Raw genomic sequence first — 19,808 nt, 5'->3', positions numbered from 1 at the left:
TGACTGCTCATGTTCTTTTAACATCACATCTATGGCCTTCTTTCTAATACGTAATAGGCAGCTTCGTTATTTTAGCACTCATGTAAGGCTTTCATTTTATAAAGTTATCGCAGTTTATTGGATGCGCTTATACAGTTTCAGATACTAGCGCTTCTTGGATAGTCTGATTTGTACTTATATCTATGAGGTTTATACATTTTATATTTTTATTTTTGTTTTTATCCATATCTAAAATTGTGCTAAGATGTTTGATTACTACAAGTAGTCGTATACCAGATTTGTTTGTGTTGCTATAGTAAGGTTTAACATACTTCTATCAATTTAATTGATTTTATTACGCTCGCTTTTAAAAAATGCAAGTATTGCTTATACATTTGTCATTTATGTTATATCCTTAGATTGGAATAGTTTAGAAAAGTTCCTCTTTCTGTGTTTAAAAGTATTACAGATGCCCAACTATTTTCCGCCTAATGAGATGTGGCTCTAGTTACGACAGTAACTACATATAAAAAAGTTTCTTACTTTGAAATGCTCGCTAGAGTTTAGACTAACAGGAACTTGTTTGTTTGCTTGCTTGCTTGTTGATTTCTTCAATTAGATATAGAACTGTTTATGAAATGTAATAAACTCATTATTCATTCATTTGAATGTTAAATACTTCTGTTTCTAGGATGTACTCTGAGTATTGTATTGGTTGTATGTTTTAGAACTTTTAGCTATTCACAATGTTTGTAATGATGGCAATGCCGCTTTAAATAATAATTGAAGCATTCAATTATATAGGGCTTGGCTTTTAAACAAAGCAATATTTAAACACTTCTATGTAGGGTTTTCATTGTCTGAAGAAGCGTGGCTGTGACCACGCGAAAGCGCTTACCTTCACCCTTTGTATCTATATTAAAGAAGAATTTTATACTTTTACTACAGCTGTTGATTGTGTTTTGGAACAATTATCTGCATTTCAACTTGTCATTTACATCGTGGTGAGATCAGGTTTCTGCTTTTTACAACTTTATTTCCTCCCTCAAAAGGTGCAACTGGGAAACTCTCAGACAGCTACTTCTTGATGAAGCAGTTAATTCCTTCAACTCCACCTTCTTAAACATCCTCAGCCATCATGCTCCACCAAGAACCATTAGAGTTAAATCAAACTATGCTTCCTGGCTTAGTAAAGAATGTAAATCTCTTCTCAAGACATGGGATAAGGCCTGGGTACAAGTTCACAAAAATAAATCCCACTCAACAAAGCAAACTTACCTTGAATTACGTAACAAAGCCAAAAAATTAGTGAAAAGAGATAAAACCAATTGTTATCATAATATTCAAATATAACACCAAAACAATTCACAAATATTATGGGCTGCAGTCAATACCATACTACACCCTAGTAAATCAGCTACTCCCACTCCAACAACACCCAATAACACAGAAAATGTAGCAATCCAGATTAATACCTACTTTACTGAGTCAATCCAAGCCCTCTCAAACTCTCAGCCATACTATAATGACCCTACACCTGTCACAAACCAAAATACCACCCATACCGAAACCTCTACCAACCTGTTTACATTCCATCAAATCTCTGTTTACACAACCTAAAAACTACTCAAAAAACTCAAACCAAATTCCTTAGCAGCTGACAACCTCCTTGCAGAATTCCTTCAAATTGCAGCAGAAGGAATTGCCTACTCTGTAACCGTTCTCATAAATAGACCTATCACTGAGAGCCTGGTCCCCACTATTTGAAAAATTTCTCACATCATACCCCTACACAAAGGAGGTAACTCCACTGAGTTAACTAACTGCCACCTCGTTGCTATCTTATCCCCCCGTCTAAAATTTTGGAAAGAATCATCTACACCCAACTCATGGAATACATTCAAAGAGTAAAACTGCTTACAGATACACAACATGACTTCCGCCACTCCCACAGCACTACCACAGTCCTGATGTCCTTTAATAACACAGTTAACCATCATCAGAATAACAGACATTGTGTATCTGCTATTTTTCTAGACCTGTCCAAGGCCTTCAGTTTGGTTAACCACCCAAAACTAATCAACATCCTCTCCACCCTAAACCTCTCTACCTCTTCCTTCTCCTGGTTCCAAAATTATCTTACAGGACGTTAACAAGCCACCCTCTGACAGCAACAACTATCTCCCCTCCTTCCGGTTAGCATAGGAGTTCCCCAAGGTTCCATCCTGGGGCCCCTACTTTTCTCTGTCTTTACCAATCAACTCCATACCCCCACACCTCATGCCACCATAGTCCAACATGCTGATGATTCAACCCTCATATGCTCAGCCTCCTCTCTTCAAATTCTCCACAAATACACCCAGGAATCCTTCCTATTGGCTAAAAACTGGCTCACTAACTCCCACCTCATCCTTAACCCAAACAAAACAAAGCTTCTCCTCTTTCCTCCAGGCAACACCTCCTCCTCCTCCCCAGACAGTACCCCCTCCCCACTCTTTAGTATCATATCTAAAAACAATACAGTCATTACCCTCTCAACCCACACAAAACTGCTAGGTGTAGAAATAGACAACAATCTGAAATTTGATATACATATTGCCCAAACCATTAAAATGGTCCACAAGAAACTCGGTCTCCTGTATAGGAATAATAGATTCCTTACCATAGGTTCATAGGTTCATAGGTTTATACTAGGCTATCTGCCCTAAGGCATTTATAAGCCTAGCCCAAATTATTGTGGCTTACGCCACCCCTTATATGAAAAAATACTGTGCCCATTAGTTTGTTGTGCCTCTGTCCAGCAGTGACACAGAGTTGATTCCTGGGGTAAACCTACGATCTCCCATCCACAGGTCTAGATTTCTCTTGAACAGAGTCAGCGAGGTGCTCTGCCTCACATGGACCGGGATTTTATTCCACAGCATAGGGAGTCTCTGAGTGATAAATCTATCCCTCCAGCACGTCCTATTTATATCCGTGCTAAGGTTTAAGTCGCTTGCTCTAGTGGTTTTGGTGGATTTGGATTTTTGAGGTGGAGCATGTCCATTAATTCGGGTTGGACATGGCCTTGTATGTCAGGCACATGTCACCTCTGAGCAGACGGTATGCGACTGAATAGAGCTGGAGTTTCTTCAATCTGGCAGCATATGACAGATTTTGGAGTCCCTTTATCCTTTTGGTGAGGAACTTTTGGGGTCTCTCCAATTGCTGCAGATGTCGGGTGAGATACATCCCGAATGGGGCATTGTACTCGATCATTGGTCTGATAAGTGAAGAGTACAGGGGAACAATGACCTCACTAGATCTGGATGTGAATCCTTCATGATCAGGTGGGCAATGTAGAAGGTCTTTCTAACCACTTTAGCAATGTGAGTGTCAAAAGAAAGGCCACTGTCAACCTGGGTCCCCAGGTCCCTGATAACCTCTTCTGTGCTTAGTGGATTGCCACCTATATGGTAGCTTGGGGTTACCTTGTTTTTCCCGAAGGGTATGACTATACATTTTTGGCGTTTAACTTCAGGCCATGGCTCTGGCACCAGCTATCTGTTTCCGTGAGTCCCTTCTGAAGGATATCCGTGTCCGATGCACTTTCCACTATGGCCCAGTTTGCAGTCGTCTGCAAACTTTGTCAGCCAAAGTCCTCCCATGTTGGCCTGTACTTCTGAGAAGTAGATGCCAAACAATAGGGGCCAAGGACCGAGCCCTGTGGGACACCACTTGCGACCGGCTTGGAGTCTGACACAGCGCCAGCAACTCTAACCCTGTGGGTTCTGTCCTTAAGCCAGTTTGCAACCCATCTTGTGACATATGGGTTTACATTTAAGCTGGTAAGTTTTTCTACAATACCCGAGTGGGGTATTGTGTCGAAGCCTTGCAAGGTCAAGGTAGGCTGTATGGACTGCCTTTCCTCATCAATGGCCTTGGTGACTGTTTGAAGAAGTCAACCAAGTTCAAAAGGCATGATCTTCCCTTGACAAAGCCAAACTGGGTCGGGTCCAATGTCTGCAAGTCCCCTATATCTTTGTTTATGAGCTCCATTATGATCCTCTCCATAGCTTTGCAGACTAGACTTGTTAAGCTTATGGGGCGGTAATTACCAGGGTCCGTAGAGGCACCGCCTTTGTGGAGTGGGACCACAGTTGCCGTACGCCACTCCTTGGGCACGTATCCTGTGGTAAGGCTGAGATTAAACAGCTGCCTTATGTGCGGGTTTAATTCCTCATTTAGCTCGTGTAGCACACAGCCGGGACACCATCCGGTCCCATTGATGCTGTGTTTTTAGCTTTAGAGAGAGCAGCTTTCACCTGCGCATTTGAGATGTCCGGGAGGCTACAGTATGTTGGCAATGTCTGTGGGTTCAGTGATTTTTGTATCATTTTGGACTAATTCTGAGCATATCTGGGAGTTTCCACCCAGGTTCCTAACATAGCTGAAAAAGGCCTTATGATTGTCCTTTGAATCCATGGCAATTTTTCTCTCAAAATTGGCCTTAGTTGATTTTATGAGTGCTCGTATTTTTTTACTAATAATGATCAGGGGTGACTTCCCTTTTATGGATTTTGTTCTATCATGTAATAGCTTTCTCCTCTTATTGTAAAGTTTGTTAATGGCTGGGGTCCACCAGACTGGACGTTTGCCCTTTGTGGAAAGAGTCTTGGTTTTATTTGGGATTGCCTGATCCATGCAGTCCTGGAGGTGTTCATAGAAGGCATTTGTAAGGGCTTCCGCAGCTTGGGTTGTGGTTTCCTCTGGCTCAGGGGCCTTGAAGGATACCACACCAGTCTTGAGTAGTGTGAAGTTTGCTTTAGAAGTTCTTCACTATGGTCTTTTGCTTGGGGTGGGGCGGGATGTGGATTTCCAGTGAGATTAGTTTATGATCAGATCTCACCAATGAGGGATATACTTCTGGTGTGGAGCATTTTGTCCCCATGTTTGTGACAATGAGATCTAGTATATTTTCTCCTCTCGTGGGAACAGTGACTAGCTGTTCCATGGCATTTGAATTTATGAACTCCAGGAACCGTTGGGCTAGAAAGTTAGGGCTTGAGTAATGTTCCCAGTCCATATTCGGGTAGTTGAAGTCACCCAATATGATGGTGTTTGGAGATACATTTATACCCTCCAGTGTCTTCAGGAAGGCTGTGTGGGGTTCCTGAGTTTGAGAGGGTGGCCTGTAGCATGCTACAATTTGTAGAGCAGTTTTGCCTATGGTTAGTTGCACCTGGATGGTTTCCGAAGCTTTGTGCGTTGCCACCAACCTGGAGGTGTGGGTATCCTTTATGAATATGGATACACCCCCTCCTTTTGTGGTGTGGTCCGGGTTTTGGGGCCGGAACGCATGATATGAGGTAAAACCTAATAGTGCCGGGGTGCTCTCAGGAGCCTTGAACCAGGTTTCAGTTACAGCACAGACATCAATGTTCTCCATACTGAGAAGGGCCTCGAGTGCGTGCATTTTGAGATTTAGACTTCTGGCATTGAGCAGCATTACCCTCAGTTTCTTCCCAGGTACCAAGAATACTAACTCCACTATTGCCCGAACTCTCCTCCTTTCTACTCTCTTATATGCTTCCCCAGTACTAACCAACCTCTGCAAAACAGACCTTGCCAAACTTGAATCTTGCTACAGTAAGATAGCCAGGCTTGCAAATGGTGCTTCATATAGATCCCATCACTGCACATCACTTTGACAACTAAACTGGCTTGTACTTCTGCAGTTAATGCACTTTAATCAACTTACCTTCATTCACAGAATTCTCCTTTACCTAGATAAAACTCCTGCTCTTCATAACCTCTTATAACCATACAACTCCTCTAAACATCTCAGCTCTTCCAACAAATCCCTCCTACAGATCTCTAAGGCTAACAACACAGCCGGTGAATCACTATTTTCACACTACATTTCCAAACTGTGGAATAAACTCCCAACCTCTCTTACTACCAACTGCTCCATCCCACAGTTCAAAAAGCTTCTCAAAACACACCTTTCAAATTCTTGGCTCTGTCCCTGCAGCTCTACATGATATTCAATATTCCCTTCCTCAGTAGCTATAATCCACTTTTGTATGTACTTCCTAGGTCTTGAAACTAGAACTGGCTACTGTATTATATCCAAGCACATCTACCACTCCAGTGCTCTACCGTCTACTATATTCTTTCATTAAAACTAACAGCCATTTGTTACCCATGCTATTTAAGACATACTAGTTACATATATTCTACTACCTCTTCATGTAACTATAGGCTTTACTCTCATTGTATAGCACTGTCTTTTCATACATTATTTCTACTACCTGCTATTGTTGTATTTCTGATTTATTCCTTTGCATTAGTTGTTTGTTATTTGGATTTTTTATCATGTACTGCTCTATGATTTGTTATGTAAATGAGTTTTTCTCCCTGGGCCTCTTCTGAAAAAGGACCTGTGTCCAGTCAGACTTTCCCGTTAAAGAAATGTAAAATAAATAAATAAAATAAACAGAATAGCATCTAAAGAAAAAAAAAAAAACAGGAAAAGGGGGTGTATCCAAAAACAGTTCCAAGAACTTAAATGGCACCATGATCAAACACCATTTCTGAAGTTTGGAGAATAAAGGTAAATTGATTATAGCTATTTATTATTTTATTTATTTCAGTTTTATGACCAGGAAAGTCCACTGGGCCTAAAAACAGCCCATTTTCAGTGGAGGCCTGTGGAGAAAAGCTCCAGTAACAATGACAAAGATATTAGCATATGCACATACAATGCAAAGAAGTTATACAGCTTTATGCAGCATTCTACAGTAAAAAAAATAAAGATTCTACATTCTGCAATAACAATAATAAAATCTAGCCACTGTACAGTGTAAGAGTCTAAACTAGGAGAGAATCTAGCATTTTGCGTAACTGACTGGAATAGGATAAGATCTCTCTTCAAAGTCAAAGTTATATAGGTTCATAGGTTCATAGGTTCATACTAGGCTATCTGCCCTAGGGCATTTATAATCCTAGCCAGAGTGTGTTTGGCTTTCGCCACCCATTTTAAATTAATTTTGCTATGCCTTTTTTTGAGGTTAGTATACTGTACCTCTGTCTAACAGTGACACAGAAGTGATACCCGGGGTAAACCTACGATCCCCCATCCACTCATCAAGATTCCTCTTGAAGAGAGTCAATGAGGGACTCTGCCTAACCTGGACTGGGATTTTATTCCATAGTAAAGGGAGCCTCTGGGTTATGAATCTGTCCCTCCAGCATGTCCTATTTATTTCAGTGCTGAGGTTCAAGTCTCTCGAGCACGTAGCTCGATGGGATTTGGATTTTCTGAGGTGCAGCATGTCCATTAATTCCGGGTTGGACATGGCTTTATACGTCAGGCACAGATCGCCTCTGAGCAGGCGGTATGCCACTGAGTAGAGCTGGAGTTTCTTTAACCGGGCAGCATATGGCATCTGTTTGAGCCCTTTGATCCTCTTGGTGAGGTACTTTCGGGGTCTTTCCATTTGCTGCAGGTGTCTGGTAAGGTACATCCCAAAAGGGCATTGTACTCAATTATGGGCCTGATGAGGGATGAGTAAAGAGGCGATGACCTCCCTGATCTAGATGTGAATCCCTTCATGATTAGGTGGGCTATATAAAATGTTTTTCTAACCACTTTGGCCACGTGGTTGTCAAATGAGAGATTGCTATCAACTTGGGTCCCCAGGTCCCTAATGACTTCTTCTGTACTTAATGGATTACCACCTATGTGGTAATTTGTGGGCACTTTGTTTTTGCCAAAGGGGATGACTATACACTTTTTGGTATTTAGCTTGAGGCCATGGCTCTGGCACCAGTTGTCTGTTTCTATGAGGCCCTTTTGGAGGATGCTTGTGTCGGCTGGAGAGTCGATTATGGCACCCAGTTTGCAGTCATCTGCGAACTTGGTCAGCCACAGTCCTTCCGTGTTGGCCTGTACCACCGAGAAATATATACCGAACAAGAGAGGTCCCTGGACTGAGCCTTGTGGGACGCCACTTGTAACTGGTTTGGAGTCTGACATGGCTCCAGCAATTCTAACCATGTGGGTTCTGTCCTTGAGCCAGTTTGCAACCCATCTAGTGACATAGGGGTTTATATTTAAGCTGGTGAGCTTATCTATAATGCCCGAGTGGGGTATTGTATCGAAGGCTTTTGCGAGGTCCAGGTAGGCTGTGTGGACCACCTTCCCTCGTCAATGGCCTTGGTGACTGTTTCAAAGAAATCGACCAGGTTTAAGAGGCAGGATCTGCCCTTAACAAAGCCAAACTGGGTAGGATCCAGTGTCTGTAGGTCCCCAATATCTTTATTTATGAGGTCCATGATGATCCTTTCCATAGCTTTGCAGACCAAGCTAGTCAGGCTTATGGGGCGATAGTTTCCAGGATCCGTTGAGGCACCACCTTTGTGGAGAGGGACCAATGTTGCTGTCGCCACTCTTTGGGTACATATCCTGTAGTAAGGCTAAGATTGAACAGTAGTTTTATGTTTGGGTTTAGCTCTTCTTGGAGTTCATGTAGGATGCAGCCCGGGACACCATCTGGTCCCATTGATGCTGTGTTTTTGCTTTGGAGAGGGCGGCTCTTACCTGAGCATCTGAGATGTCAGGGGCAGCACTCTGTTGGGATAGATATTTTCCCTTTTGGTGGGAGAGGGGAGAAGTTTGCACTGAACCTGTCAGCTAGGATGTTGGCAATGTCTGTGGGCTCGGTGTATTTTTTGTCATTTTGGACTAATTCTGAGCATATCTGGGAATTCCCACCCAGGTTCCTAACATAACTAAAGAAAGCCTTGTGATTATCCTTAGTGTCCTGTGCAAGTTTTCTCTAGAAGCTGGCCTTAGACGATTTTATGAGTGCCCATAGTTTTTTGCTAATACTGATCAGAGATGCCTTCCCTTTTTGGGATTTTGCTCTATCATGTAGTAGCTTCCTCCTTCTATTGTATAGTTTGTTTATGGCTGGGGTCCACCAGACAGGACGTCTGCCTTTGGAGGATTGGGTCTTAGTTTTATTTGGGATTGCATGATCCATGCATTCCTGAAGGTGTTCATAGAATGCGTTTATAAAGGATTCTGCGGTCTGGGCGTATTTTCCACAGACCGGGGCTTTGAAGGATTTTGCCTCGGTTTTGAGGCGTGTGAAATTTGCTTTAGAGAAGTTTTTCACTGTGGTTTTCTGGGCAGGGGTGGGGTCGGGATGTGAATATCCAGTGAGATTAGTTTATGGTCTGATCTTACCAGTGAGGGATACACTTCTGGTCTGGAGCATAGTGTCCCCATGTTGGTGATGATCAGGTCCAGTATGTTTTCCCATCTTGTGGGAGTGGTAACAAGTTGTTCCATAGCATTTGAGTTTATAAATTCTAGGAACCTTTGGGATAGGGTGTTGGAGCTAGAGTAATGCTCCCAGTCTATGTTTGGGTAGTTGAAGTCGCCCAATATAATGGTGTTTGGAGAGACCTTCATATTTTCCAGTATTCTCAGGAAGGCCAAGTGAGGTTCCTGTGTTTGGGAGGGTGGTCTGTAGCAGGCTATAAATTGGAAGGCAGTTTTACCCACAGTTAGTTGCACATGGATAGTCTCTGATGCTTCGTGCTGTGCCACCAACCTGGAGGTGTGGGTATCTTTGACAAATATTGATACTCCCCCTCCTTTTGTGGTTCGGTCCAAGTTTTGAGGCCGAAAAGCATGCTATGAGGTATAACCTGGTAGTGCTGGGGTGCTCTCGGGAGCCTTGAACCAGGTTTCTGTTACTGCACAGATATCGATGTTCTCCATGCTAAGGAGAGTTTCGAGTGCATGCATCTTGAGGTTTAGACTTCTGGCATTGAGTAGCATTACTCTTAGTTTCTTATCCCTTGTGATACCTATGGAGGTGGGTTTGTCTTTTGAGCCTTGCCTAAAAAAGGCACTATGGGAGTAGCAAGAGCCTTTGCCAATATCCGAAAGCCCAGGGGTGACAGGTGCAAGCCGTCCCTAGCGTGCATGACTTAAGGTCTATATCAAGCACACACACACACACACACACACACACACACACACACACACACACACCCACACACATATATATATATATATATATATATATATATATATATATATATATGTGTATATATATATATATATCTATATATATATATATATATATATATATATATATATGCTGGAAGCAGCACCTGAGGAAGGTAAAGTGTAAGCTGCCATTGCCAACATATCCCTCTAGGTAGGAATGAAGTGCCTTAGTCCTAGTGCAGTACTGACAACTAACACATTGGCAAGGACATGGCCTTAGTCAGTCAAGCAGTGCCAATGTTGTAGTCAGGTTTAGTGCATGTGCAGTTACTAGCCCTGCAATGCAGACCCTGCCTTGACATTAAACAATTTAACCAGAGAGACATTATGAAATGAATTTTCTGAACCATTTAAACATGCTAAGTGCATTTGAATGCTTTTGTCCTATATGCATTCATCAATGATTTTATTAGAACTACTGACTTAAGTAATTGCATTCATTTTGTTTTAATCTTTTTATTAACAATTTTTAATGGTCAATACAAAATGTTAACAGGCAATGCACAAAGTAATTGCATTCATTTTAAAAACCTTCACTTTGTCATGTGGCATGCATGAACCAATGAAAAACATACCATACAAAAACTAATCAAGGATTCATCTACTTAAAGCAACTCCAGCTCCCAAAATATCACACAAATGGACCCCATATCTACCTATACACATCAGGCTTTCCCCAGACATTAATCCATCCAATCCTTCCTTCTCATTACAACCAGTACCTTCATCCCTAATTCTTAAATTGCTAACTAAACTAAAACCCTACTCACTCTCTGCTGACAATTTACCACCTGAATACATAAAACTTGCAGCCAAAGCTATAGATTACACTGTAAGTATCTTTATTAATTGTTCAATATCTGAATCATATGTCCCCCAGCTATGGAAAAAGTCCACTATAACTCCTCTACACAAAGGTGGTAATGCACATGATCGCTCAAATTACCAGCCGAGCTCCATACTTATCCCACTATCAAAAATCTCATAAAAATACATAGAAACCCAACTACTAAATCACCTCATTAATAACAACCTCCTAGCTCCCACTCAACATGGATTCCATCCTGGACATAGCACAACCACAGCTTTACTCTCCTTCACTGATACTGTGAATAAAACTATAGATGCTAGCCTAATATCTTCTGTACTCCTATTAGACCAGTCAAAGTCTTTCAACACAGTATCGCACACTGAGTTACAACAACATCTACAAAAATGTGGATGCTCTCTAAGAGTATTAACCTGGTTCTCCTCCCACCTAAATAATAATAATAGTAAGTTTATCTATGATTCCAGAGTGGGGATGGTGTCGAAAGCCTTGGTGAGGTCCAGATAGGCTGTGTGGACCACCTTACCCTCATCCACAGGTCTGCAGACTGATTCAATGAAGTCAACCAGGTTTAGGAGACAAGATCGGCCCTTCACGAACCCAAACTGGGTGGGGTCCAGTGTTTGTTATCCCAGTGGACACAGTGTCCCTTTTCAAAGACAACCTGGAAGCTTTTACTAGTTTAAGTGACCTTTTCAGAGTCACACAGGGCAAATGGAGGAGGAAGGAAACAAACTCTGAACTAAAGGAAACAGTTTGTTAACAACTCAATCCTCTGCTCTGTCAGATGCCTTCGGTATTGGCCGCTGAGACATATGTGTTACCTTGCATGTCTAACTCTGGAAGCAAGCTGCTCTTCTTGGCATGAGGAATTTCATCGTGGTCCAACTCTTTATGGTACTGCAGTATTCCAGCCTCCACTTTATGACTTGGTGTCAGCACAGTAGGGCAGCATGGTAGCCTCCCTCTACCAGGATAAGTGAGTCAACACTGATCCCCTTGCTCCAATCCTCCCTGTTTGGCTTGCCCAGTGCCTGAGTCATTAGTCCAACCTGGGTTGCAGTTGCAGTCAGGGCTTTTTGTGTGCACCACAAAGTTTGCTAGGTCTTCCAGATGATTTGGCCTTCCGCAAAATAATGTATATATAATATATATATATATTGGTCTACTTCAGAATGTTGACCGTACAGAATGCTGACTTTCATATGGCCGACACCATATGATCGACATTCTGAAATACCGACATCCTGAAATAGCACCCTTTACCTGCCTGTAACCACATTAAAACTGTGTTATGCAGGGGGGGCAAGCCCCCCAGCACCCCCACACCCCCTGCTACTTAAATATTCTCGCTCTGAAATTGCACTACAGTGCAGGAAAGGGGAATCTCCCAGTCCTGCACTGTAGCGGGATCTCCACTATCATTTGTCAGCCTTTCAAAAGTTCGCTCATATGGTGTCGGCCATATGAGTTTCAAACATTTGAAAGTTCGAACACATGAAGGGCTCCTATATATATATATATATATATATATATATATATATATATATATATATATACACACACACACACACACACACACACACACACACACACACACACACACACACACACACATATATATATATATATATATATATATATATATATATATATGTAGTTTGTATGAGTAATTAGTCCTTACAGAATTTCCTATTCTGTTTGTTGGTTCATCCCCTACAGAAGCATTCAGCAATGTTCCTTTTTTACCTGCAACATGAAATCAGGCTGTAATTGCTTATTATGTTGCATATAAGGTGCACACACTCTGCATGTCTTTTTCTCAGTTTACTTTCTCCAGATCTTTTGAGTTTCTAATACCATGATGAGAATGCACCCCATTCCTAACTCTGAGTATAATTAAAGTTCACAAAATGAGTATTGTTTCAGTCTTTGATGTTAGCCAAAAGTGCTCTCTGCAGCACCTAGAATGTGGCCAGAAATGACTCCGTCTGCAATTCATATGGAAGTTACATGTACTGGTAGCATACCGAAATATGACTGCAGATTATTTTTTATTAGACCCATTGCTCCTACTGCTTTTGGAACTGTCTGGGTATCTTTCTTTAACATTACTTTCATTTCTGCCAGCAAATCCGGATATTTTGACTTTTGGTCTCTCAGTATGTGAGACACTGTAATGGCAATGTGTAACAATTTCAGTGATCAGTGGACTACTATATCTTGTGTTCTGTTATCTATTTTTTGATCTGTTGGCAATGGGTGATCCCATGTAACGTACACTTCATCATTCTCTATAACACTTTGTGGTTCATGTTTCCAGTGCTTCTCAGCTACTTCTATATTGTAGTGTTTGCACAAGCCCCCTTGCAATGGTCTTGCCACATTATTGTGCCTCTCAGTGTACAGGCCTTCTGCCACGAGTGTATCACATCCAGCAACAAGTTGTGCGACTGTTTCCAATTCTTTTTTACAGATCCTACATTTGTCTCTTTCTCCCACATGTTCAATGGACTTTGTAAACCAATGTGAACATAGTCCACTCTCCTGGGCTGCCGTTATTAACCTTTCACCCTTTAAACTCAGCTCATCTCTCCTTAACCATTCCTGCATCAAATCCTGATAAACATGAGGTTGTTTTAGAATTTCTCTATACTTGCCATTGCATTTATAGCTTTTTCATATTTCTTTCTTTCACATCTGATCCTTCTCCTTATATCCTTTATTTTGTTTTTTGGCACATTCCCTTGCTGTCTGACTTTTGTCTACGTCTGGGTTGATTTCCATTCCTGCTTGACACCAGAATGCTTCTGCTAAACTAAGCAGAGATGTCACCTTAGACTTCTCTTCATGCTTTAAAACTTTCATTATGTTTGGATCTGATGAAGTCAGCAGATATGTAGCAGTCCAACAACTGCAAATCTATACATGTAATCAATTTCACCCTTACCTCCTTCAGAGAGCAGAATATATAATCTTGGTATGCACTGATTTTCATATATCATTTGCTAAGCATGAAGCATTTTTCTTGTTTTTCTGTGAAACTAATCCAGTACCTTTTGGGGTCAGTCAGTCACACCAAAACTGTAAGTTAGAACAGGAAGAGCAAACTGCTTTATAGCTTAGACTTTATTCTTAGATGTTAATGCTGGTTTCAGTATTAATTTTAGTCTTCTAAAGTATTCCTTACTCAGTTGTATTCACATCTGTTCATGTTTTATTGACGATACTTCAGCAATTGATAAATATTTATATGCTTCTTCCTGTCCAAGTTCCATTATATCACATTCCTGTCCCAAACTGATGTTTTCTGGTGCTGCAGCTTCCTGCTATAAAGATTGCTTTTGCACATTTATCAAGACCAAATGACATTCTTATCTCATCTGAAAATTTTTAACCACTTGCACTTATGCTTTCGACTCTTCATCTGATGAACTATACAATTGTAAGTCATCTACAAATAGTAGATTAGAAGTCTTTAAGCAAGGTCATTTTCTGGGAGCCAAATTGTAAGCAAGACATAGTCTGTTACGTAAACAGCTTGATGGGTTAAGGGCAAGACGAAACAACAACACTGACAACAATCACCCTAGAATATTCCCTTTGAATTTTTATCTCAGGGATAATAATTTGCATTTTGTTATGGCTTAATTGCAAAGTGGTTTGCCACAGTTTCATGGTCACTAATATTATTGATCAACGTCGAATGTATCTTATACATCTGTAAACACTCCTTTATCCATAAATATAGGAAGTTGTTAAATGCTTTTTGTAATCTGTCCATGCCATACTTAGATATTTCCTCTTTTTATAATTCTCTGTTATGGTTTTATTTAGCAACAAATCATTATTTGTAACATTTGATATCATAGGTCTCAACCTCTTAAGAGGCCAGTGTGGAACACAGACCCTAACAATGTGTGACAAATGGTCAAAATGTGAAACACCCTATTTTCGCACTGTGCGAAACGTGCCATTGCCATGGAGCATGGTAGAACATCTGTAAAATTCAATAAGACACACTTCTCAGATACAAAACCTTTATTTTATAATCTGCTATTCCAGCCTGTCAATATACCACTAAACAGCCTAGCTCAAATTCCCAGTTCCTATCTTGTTTCGGAAAAGGAAGAAAACTTTATAATGGACAAATTACTGCCAACACATCATGATTAAGTTAACTGAAATCATTGCAGCACTTAAAATTAGAAACATTGCCATTTCCAACATGTCAACCCGCAGCGCAATACGGTCGCTTACTCGTTTTCCTTGAGCAGTTCTGCATGTTGCCATTATGAAAACACACTAAAGTTACACTCTAAAGTTCTACTAGAAAACAAAACTGGATACTTTAAAGCATTTTGTTACTATAAATAACTCACTTTTGACATCCATCCTGACATACCTCTCAACCTCGTAGTGCAAGAAATCTGGGGAAAGCCTAACGTAACAGGGGGACAAGCAGCACAAAAAGAGAGAGACTTTAAATATTGCTCTTATAAACTTAGAATGTTGCTAGAATAACAGGATCTGTGTTGGCATACAGTTGCTCAAGGTTATTATTACTTTCAGACTTCAGAGGCATACTAGGGACAGGCAGCACAAAAACAAAGACACTATAAATATTGCTCATATAAACTTAAAAAGATTGCTCTTATAAACTTAGAAAGTTGCTAGAATAAGAGGATTTGTGCTAGCATACAGGTTCTGAAGGATAGGGAAATACTTGCAGAGATAACATTGCAGCTACATTTATAAAACACTTAACCTCTGCCTATTTAAGAAGCACCAGCAGCTCAATATAATCCACAGCCTCAGTCTCCACACAGCACGAATAATCCACAATGAGGATCAGCCATGGTTGTCTGGCAGGTAGCAACACAAAACCTCAGCCTCCTAGTGACCATCTGACCAATCTTGATTCACCAAAGCAAAGTCCCTGAAGTCCCTTCAGCTTGCTGACTCCTCTCCTGGCTTCCGAGTGCTAGTCCCATCTTCAATCGGTAGCAGCTCCTTCCTTCTTCTCAGTCTTCTGTGTTGGTTGTAGTAAAATCACTGATTCCTGGAAGCCTTTTTCAAGCCATTATTTTGGCGTGAAAAGGCTTCCTGGAATGTGATTGGCCTGTATTGGGGAGCTCTCATTGGCGCCCGTCCTCCTGAAACTCGTTACTTGATTGGCTCGCATACCACATTCATGATTGGCTGTAAATGCAGTGTACGAGCCAATCAAAAACTGTAGTGCACAGCCAACGCTGTGTAATGTGAAAGGGCAGTAGAGCTATGCATAGGTCTGTAAACCGCAATGTCGATTGGCAGTAATTGCGGTACACAAACCAATCAGAATGCGTGTAGTGGAGCCACAGCTGTTCAATGCGGAACAGTGGCTTCACTCATCGTTAAATGTGGAGTGTTCCACATAATCCGGAGCACTTGGATGCTCAATTTGATATCCTTTTATTAATCTTTTGTTCTATTGCCATGACTGAGTTTTCTGCTAAATTACTATAAACTGTTTGCATCAATTCCACTGTATGGTTTACACATCGCCGGAAGCCAGGTTATTTCTCTATAATTTTTAGGATGGTTTACAGGTTCACTTTAAGGAGGAGTATCATTTTTCCTGTTGTTAACCCGGATGGTGTCTGTTTGGGATGTGCATGTAAATAATTCTTATTCAGGACTAAAACTTTGTGTAAAGATGTTAGTACTTTTATCCAGAAGATAGGTACTGGATCTGGGCCTGGGATTTTCTAGTTAGGAGTCTTTCTTAGTTTTGTTTCAATTTTTCTGGTTATTACTTCATCCCATTTCATATCTTGTACTTTTGAACTCCTTACTGTTTATTTTATTTTTTCTATCCACTCAGCATCTTTGTTATGTTCTACAGGGTCTTCATAGATATTTCTCCAAAATGTGCCTACTTCTTTTTATGGTGGTGTTTCTATTCATTTTGCTTTGTTTACCAGTTCTTCATAAAACTTTTTTGGGTCATCATTAAATTGCTTATTTTGTACTTTTCCTTTATATTTATCTGCATATCTTCCAAATTATCCTGCCTTTGCTAATATCTTTAGTTTATTATTTGCAATAGTGTATTATATGTCCTGTGTACTGATACTGTGCATTGCTTTTACCACTTCTGTCTTTCTTTCTGTTTATCTGTTCCCTTTTCTATATTTTTCCAACAGTGACACTTCTTAATTGCTTAATAGTTTTTTTCTATTTAATGCTTCCATGGTGGCATTTTATGTTCCTTTCCCTGATTGATGTAGGTTTCTGTGGGAAGACTTTATCTGTTATTAATTTAGCTGCACAGTAATATATCCAATGTACTTCTGTTATATCACATGGATTTCTGTTAATAGTCTTGATTGCTGTGTTCATCTGTTTTATCAGACTTCTAACATTTTGGGTCTTGTTTACATTCTGTGATCTATTCCTTTCATCGTTCTTTATATGTCTATCCATTGCTATTAAATCAAGCAACTCTTCCCTTACATCTATTTCTTCTAAACTGAGAGGACCTTGTTTGCTCTCTTTTTCCTGTGGGCATTCTACAGAAAGTTCCAGCAATTGTTCCTGTGACATTTTCTCTTGAGATGCATCCTGCGTCATCTGGTGCTCCCCTATATGGGAACTTATCGGCCCATCACTCCACAACATTGCCTGCATCGGAGTTACCACTGTTTCCTACCCCTTACCTTGCTGTGCATCTGCAACTACCCTTTTGTATTGCTTTCATGCTGAAGGCTCCAGAGCATCATCATGTGGCAAGTCATCAGACGCTTCCCGTTTCCACCTGTTTCTCTTAAGTTTAGAGACTCAATGATTCATCATGCTGTGACATTGCCTGAGTTGGATTTTCTACACTGAATCCTTCACTTCTCAGGTAACCCATAACTTCAGTTTCTATTTCTTTAACTTCTCCATTGATAATCCTGTTTCTACCTTCTCCCTTTATTTCCTTATTTTTTGTATTGTGAAATTTTCCATATCCAGTTAACTTCGATGTATTCCACTTTGGTACTACTTTTTTGTATTGATTAGTTTTGCTTTCCCCTTTGTATAAACTTTGCACCATATCAGATCTCTTTTTCTTTCCCATGTCTGTATTTCTTCTTCAGATGTCTCCTGCTCCTCCTGTTTCACCTTACTTTGAGGGCTCATTGTTCTATCATTCTGTGACATTACCTGTGTTGAACTTTCTACACTAAATCTTTGACTTTGCAGATATTCCGTAACTTCAGTTTCTGTTTGTTTAATTTCTACTACTTTGCTAATCCTCTGTTTTACATTCCCCTTTAAATTCTTAATTTTTGTATTGAGAAATTTTCCATATCTGGGTGTCTTTACCTGTATTTCTTTTCAAATATCTTCTATGTATGTTTTGATTAGTTTGGCTTTCTCATTAGCCTAAATATTGCACTACATCAGATCTATTTTTCTTTCCCATGTCCAAGTTTCTTTTTTATACCTTTCAAAAGTCTTTGGTTTTTGTTCTTTATATTTTTTAACTTTCTCTGTCACTTCTTTTTCCAGGCAGCCCATAGTTTCTTTGTCTATGTAATATTTTTCATGGTTGTATTAATGAATGCAAATTTGCATTTGAAGCTATTGACAGTTTTCCTTGTACATGTATTTTTCTTTCCTCTAATTTCTCTCTTAATCATACTAAATGTCTTCTATCTGGAAATTCTAGGCTTCATGCATAATAGCAACAAAGGTAACAATGCATTCTTGCATAGTAATGAAGCATTCTTGCATAGTAACAATGCATAATTTCTTCCTTATCCTCAATAGTCCACTCTGTCATCTTTATGGCTATTTTTTGATATGCCAGTTTTTGTATTTTTTTTATGGACTACTACTTCTTTCTACTGCAGGTGGACCATCCTCCCCCTGAGCCTGGCCTAACCCCACTGTAGGAATATTTCTGTGTCTTGAGGATTCTACACTGTCATTTTTCCAGTCTTGGAATCAGTGTGCACTCCAAGATTGGGCATTTTTTTATCCTGAGACCTGTGTACCCAGCTTTCTTTTTTATATATGATATATGCTATATAAGATACAGACTACATATATCAGTGTTGTCTTGGGGTAATTATGTCTTTCTATAGGTAATCATCCATATTCATTGGGAGCAATTTATGGTAAATGATGTGTTGACTAGATTTATTAGCATTCATCTCATTAAGAGAACTGGGAAAATTGTGCAGTATAAAAATAGGATGCCCCATCATCATATCCCTATGGGTATTTAGTTATATGGATCATCACCTAAAATGTTTGGTTAGTGTTTACTTATTAAGTGATTTTTAGAAATATTCTTGGTACACAAATAGTGCAGTCAAAGGCTTGCATAGACTTTCATAGTCTTTGAAAGGATTGCAGAACAGAACCATATACGTGGAGCTAAAGTAATGGTAAATGGCAGCAACATAACTAATTTTTACCTTTTTAAATTATTTCCTTTCCTCTGTGACCACAACAGTTTTGGGAAGCGTGATTTTTTTCTACAACCGGCCCCTTCATTCTGAACAGCAAGGTGGTTGGTCTCAAAAATGTTTATATTATGGGGCAAACATTTTTAATTTGATATTCTACAGTCTTCCCCCATGCATGGCATATTACAACACTGAGGTGTTTGAAAGCACATTTTTCTCAATGCTTATATCCCCAAACTATTTCTGCTTGTTTGTCAGACCCATGCATTCCAGGCTTATCTTAGGCAATGACAACAAGTATTCCTACACATTAGCCATCAGCATGCCAACTTCTCCTCTCCACTGACTGGCCTTAGGAACCCAGGCCTGTGTTTAATCATGAGCCACTGGTGTCATACGTATATCTCCTGTTTCTGAGCCAGTAGACTAGCCATCAGTACTTGGCATTAGCTCAGCTGATGGTACTGGCCAGACTTAAAGCTAATAG

The sequence above is a fragment of the Protopterus annectens genome, chromosome 1.part0 (genome assembly GCF_019279795.1).
Source record: "Protopterus annectens isolate FY-2018-M chromosome 1.part0, PAN1.0, whole genome shotgun sequence".
In the NCBI taxonomy this organism is placed as follows: Eukaryota; Metazoa; Chordata; order Ceratodontiformes; family Protopteridae; genus Protopterus; species Protopterus annectens.
The sequence above is the reverse complement of the archived record's forward strand: the minus strand, read 5'-3'. Positions refer to the sequence as shown.